The following is a 5,645-nucleotide window of genomic DNA, read 5'->3' as shown; positions in this document are numbered from 1 at the left end:
ATATTATATACAAATGCATTCAGTGAGATACACATTATATAACACACATATACCATATGTTCTATATAGATCCCTTGTTAAAAAACATACTTCAAATAATAATTTAAATAGCCATAAGTAGTGTGTGTATATATACACACACACACAATAGAATAATATGTGTAGTAGTAATAATAATAGTAAACTAATATATATATGTTATTCATGATGATTTAAATTATTTTGCTACTATTATAAATATTCTATTTATGTATACATGTAAATAGTATAATCAAGTATATATTATTTGTATATAGTTTATATTATATATATCTTATTTTATTGTAAGCAATTCAAGCATATATATGTTACATACATTATATTATTGAGTGTGTAAGTGGATGTATTTTATGTCAGACTCCATAATCATATCCTCTGAATCATATCCTTAGTTTCCCTTTTCCTGCAGAATTATTGTATTTTCTAATGTTTACCAAGGATCCCAAGGAGAAGGCAATGGCACCCCACTCCAGTACTCTTGCCTGGAAAATCCCATGGACGGAGGAGCCTGGTGGGCTGCAGTCCATGGGGTATCTAAGAGTCAGACACGACTGAACGACTTCACTTTCACTTTTCACTGTCATGCATTGCAGAAGGAAATGGCAACCCACTCCAGTGTTCTTGCCTAGAGAATCCCAGGGATGGGGAGCCTGGTGGGCTGCCATCTGTGGGGTCGGACAGAGTCAGACATGACTGAAGTGACTCAAAAAAGGATGCCAAAGTGAGTCTCACATGCATTGTATAGTCTTCTTCATTAACTCAAACTATCCCAACCACAGTCCTCAAATTCAGTTGAAAGCTCTTTATCGTTCCTGAGTGATGCTGTAATAGATGTCCAAAACAAAATGTCACTTTGTTTTGGTGGATAATTAAATTATGTGATACTTTTTCCAATTCAGAGTGTAAAATACCACATTTTACTTGGCACACTATTGCAGGTGAAAACATTTTAATATGTTATTTATTAATTAGATTTTTTAAAAATACCACTCATTTAATCAAAAAGAAACTGAGTAGATATCAGGTAATCTAAGGCACATATTCATTTCTAAAATAAGCCTGATAAAGCTAGACATCTAAAGCTACTCTTCCTCTAAGAATGAGTATCTTCCATCTCCATCAGAATCAAACTCTCTCAAATGTTCTGGTTCTGACATAACAGAATCTAAGGAGTTCCTGATTTCCTGGTAAGTCAGCTTCCCATCCACATCACAGTCAGTGCTATGGAGCAAGTCCTGAAGATCTTCAATATTAGAAATTACTGATAGGAAGACAAGTTTTATCTGGGCAGATTTCTCAATCTGATCTCCAAGAGACTGTGGGAATTTTGGCAACGCTGAAGGCTTTGACCTGAAACCCTGTACTTGCTCTTCATTTGGTAGTTTCTGGAGGCCTGCTGCTTTCAGGTTTGTCTGTGAGAGCACTGATCAGCTACAGTTTCTCTCTGAGCTTGAATACCTGAGAATCTGAACTAACTTCTTTCTTTGTTGTTGCTATTCAATCACCCAGTGGTGTCTTTTTGCAACTCCCTGGACTGCAGCAACACATCAGGCCTCCCTGTCCCTCAAAATCTCCCAGTTTGCCCAAGTTCATGTCCACTGCATTGGTGATGCTATCCGACCATCTCATCCTCTGATGCCCTCTTCCTCCTTTAAGCCCTGGGATTTTACAAACTGTATTCTGCTGGTCACTTGATGCAAAGACTTTTTGGAGAGACAGCTGGAGGACAGGTTCACTTGCTTTTCTACCTTGCTTATAGCAAACAGAATTCTTTCTATCAAGTTGACTCTCTGGGTAAGATTATTAACTGCCTCATTCATTCTCTCGAGTTTAAGTTACTTCCATCTCTGGTACTCCCCTGGGGCACTGTTTACCTCCTCTAAAAAACTATGGAGGTACAGGATATCCTGCTTCAAACTCACACCGTGTGTTTTATTATCAAGTTCAGATATAGCTGGAAGTGATGAAATGATCTGGTTGTTTCCAATGGTCTCCTTTAAGGCATGCTGATTCATGCCACTCTGCAGTAACTTCATGGTTTTCTTGTATTCATCCACAGTCTTCTGTATTGCCTCCACAGCAAGACAGATGTTGTTTAAAGTGTTGCTAATAGAAGTTACACTCTTCTGAAGTCCCTCTACAGTGCCAGGCAGGCTAATTAAGTCTGCAGCTAACTTGACATTGGCTTTGATGTGGGTTATTGTGGAAGTCAACAGAGAAATCTGCTTATTTATTTACGTGATGTTTATCCAGACTTTGTTCAACCCCAGCTCTTCAGATTCAGTCTTCTTAAGTTGTTTTTGTGTGCTAAGTAGCTCTTCCTTAACTTTTGGAACTTCTTGGAACAGCTTTTCTGATTAGATTTCATTGTTCTAAACTTTTCCTTGCTGTTGTTGTCATTTAGTTGCTCAGTCATGCCTGACTCTTTGTGACCCCATGGACTGCAGCATGCTATGCTTCCCTGTCCTCCATCATTTCCTGGAACTTCCTCAGACTCATGTCCATCGAGTCAGTGATGCCATCCAAACATCTCTTCCTCTGTTGTCCCCTTCTCCTTATATCTTCAATCTTTCCCAGCATCAGGGTCTTTTCTAATGAGTTGGTTCTTTGCAGCAGGTGGCCAAAGTATTGGAGCTTCAGCTTCAGCAGCAGTCCTTTCAGTGAATATCCAGGACTGATCTCCTTTAGAATGGACTGATTGGATCTCCTTGGAGTCCAAGGGACTGCAAGAGTCTTCTGCACCGTCACAGTTCAAAAGCATCAATTCTTTGGCACTCAGCTTTCTTTATGGTCCAACTCTCACATCCATACATGACTACTGCAAAAATCATAACTTTGACTATACGAACTTTTGTTGACAAAGTAATGTCTCTGTTTTTTAATGTGCTGTTTAGGTTGGTCATAGCTTTTCTTCCAAGGACCAAACGTCTTTTCATTTCATGTGTTCAGTCAACATCTACAATGATTTTGGAGCCTAAGAAAATAAAGTCTGTCACTGTTTCCTTTGTTTCCCCATCTATTTGCTATGAAATGATACTGGAGTGGGAAGTCAAGTGGGCCTTAGGAAGCATCCCTGTGAACAAAGCTAGTGGAGGTGATGGAATTTCAGCTGAGCTATTTCAAATCCTATAAGATGATGCTGTGAAAGTGCTGCACTCAATATGCCAGCAAATTTGGAAAACTCAGCAGTGGCCACAGGACTGGAAAAGGTCAGTTTTCATTCCAATCCCAAAGAAAGGCAATGACAAAGAGTGTTCAAACTACTGCGTAATTCCACTCATTTCACATGCTAGCAAAATAATGCTCAAAATTCTTCAAGCTAGGCTACAACAGTACTTGAACCTAGAACTTCTAGATGTTCAGGTTGGATATAGAACAAGCCAAGGAACAAGAGATCAAATTGCCAACATCCACTGGATCATAGAAAAAGCAAGGTAATTCCAGAAAAAACATCTACTTCTGCTTCACTGACTACGTTAACACCTTTGACTGTGCAGATCACAACAAACTGTGGAAAACTCTTAAAAGGATGGGAATACAAGACCACCTTACCAGCTTTTTGAGAATTCTGTATGCAGAGCAATTTGCATAGACACCAAGCCAACACAGGCCAGGACACAGGTGGCAAGGATGACAAAAGCACAGAGGGGATACCAGATCTTGCAGTATCATAAATAGTCTCCCTTGACAAGGCAAGAGTGATTCCAGCTGCACCAAATTCCTCTTCTTCCTCTTAGCTAGAATCAGAATCAGGAGGCTCAGTGCAAAGCAGGCAATGGCCTGAGCCTTTCTTGGGCTTCTTTTTTCACTTGTCCCCAGTCAAGCCTGTCAATGCACTGAGCTTTGCACTTTTTCATCTTCTAGTGTGGGGTAAGTAAAACACCCACTCCTGAGCTGCCAGGTTTTACCAGACATCCACTTCCCTTGTTTCCTTAAAGCTGTCTTCCAGGGTGAGAAATCCTGGGTCAGAGCCCTTCTGGTCAGTCCCACTTGGACTGCCCAGATCTGGTGGGAGCTGGAAGTTGGAGTCCAGAGGGAACTGAAATTCACATGGGTGGGGATAATCACATAAAGATAGCCAGGGAGCTGGTGATCCAAACTGATAAAGCCCTAGGCATGGAGTGTCAGTTACTTAGGATATTGGAGGGGGGGGCAACCTTTGTCTCAAAGATGAAAAGTCAAGTCAAGAATGAGAGTTTCTGAACCTTGGTCAGTAGATAGTATTTCTAAGAGTACTCTAGGAACTGGGGAAGTACACACAAATAGATGTTTTGGACTTCAGGCAGGATTTCCAATGGAGAGAAAAAAAGAAACTTGTTCTTGAATGGGAGGAGGGGGATGCCTAGTGAGACCTTGGGAATGTGCTGGTCCTTCCCTAGCAGTCAGCAGGAGGGGGCTCCTAACCACTACAATCCCGGCAGAGAAACCACCCAAGTCTGAGATGATCATATCCTCCCACCTCGATCCTGAGTGTGAAGGGAGCCAAGGAAGACCCAGAGCTTGGCCTGGAGGATTGGGCCTGAGAGGAGTGAGTTCCAAGCCTGGGGAGATCCCAGTCCTGTGGTCTGGGCCTGGGGGTGTGGTGAGGAGGGGCGATGGCAGCTCAGCCCACCTGAAGTACCCTTTCCCAGAGTTTGAGTAGCTCCAGCTCAGGTGACTCTGAGCAATTCACATGCAAGTCCTCAACTCTGGCCTCCACTTGGGCTATGGCCTCTGATGCTCCCAACCTGTTGGTGGCAGGGGCAGCAGTGGCAATGGGCTGTAGACCTGTGCCAGCTGCTCAAGCCCCAGCTTCCTTCCTCTTTGGCAGTGGCTGCAGGTCTGTTTTTTTTTCTTTCTTTCTTTCTTTCTTAATTTTTATTTATTTGTTTATTTGAGGCTGTGCTAAGTCTTCATTGATACATGCAGGCTTTCTCTAGTTGCAGTTTGTGGGTGCTACTCTCTTGTTACAGTGCAGAGGCTTCTCATTGCAGTGTGCTCCCTTGTTTCCCTGAGACTCTAAGTGCATTGGCTTCAGTAGTTGCAGCAAATGGGCTTAGTTGCTCCATGGCATGTGGAGTGCTCCCTGACCAGGGATTGAACCTGTGTCCCCTGACATTGGCAGACAGATTCTTAACCACTGAACCCTGAGGGAAGTCTGTGTTTCTGTGTAGAATTTCCAGAAAAATGTACACCTACAAGCACTGAGGGGAGTCCTGTAATGCCATCCTGCAGTGTAAATATTTTTATGACTTTAACTATGATGATGGTCCTGTGATATTTCACTTCGCCCAGTATTAGCCAGAAACACATAGGTTGAAAGGGACTGGTGGAGATCAATGAAGTAGCTTCTGGGCAGGAAGATGAAAAATCAAACAGGGCAAACACCAAGAGCTAAGCCAACAATTTTAGCGGGATGGTTATCAGCCTGACATTGCTGATAATGTGTATTAGCTCACCATTCAAGAGGAGGAACTGTTTGGAGAAATGGATAATTCTCTAGTTCTTTCTGAATGTTTGATTTATTATTTAATTCTAATGTGATTAATTCATACAATGCTAGATATCCAAAATACCTTCAAATATTAAAAAGAAGAGTCCAAACTACTTGTCTTTTCTCTTTAATC

The 5,645-nt window shown here is 41.8% G+C and overlaps 1 pseudogene; it reads right to left on the bottom strand.

Moving 5' to 3' along the window:
* Window positions 1–1,121: 1,121 nt before the first annotated feature.
* LOC102391154 lies at window positions 1,122–5,331 on the bottom strand (annotated as a pseudogene).
* Between the last annotated feature and the right edge of the window lie 314 nt (window positions 5,332–5,645).

The sequence above is a fragment of the Bubalus bubalis genome, chromosome 2 (genome assembly GCF_019923935.1).
Source record: "Bubalus bubalis isolate 160015118507 breed Murrah chromosome 2, NDDB_SH_1, whole genome shotgun sequence".
NCBI lineage: Eukaryota > Metazoa > Chordata > Mammalia > Artiodactyla > Bovidae > Bubalus > Bubalus bubalis.
Note: the sequence above shows the minus strand (reverse complement) of the source record. Positions and strands in the feature narration are given on the sequence as shown.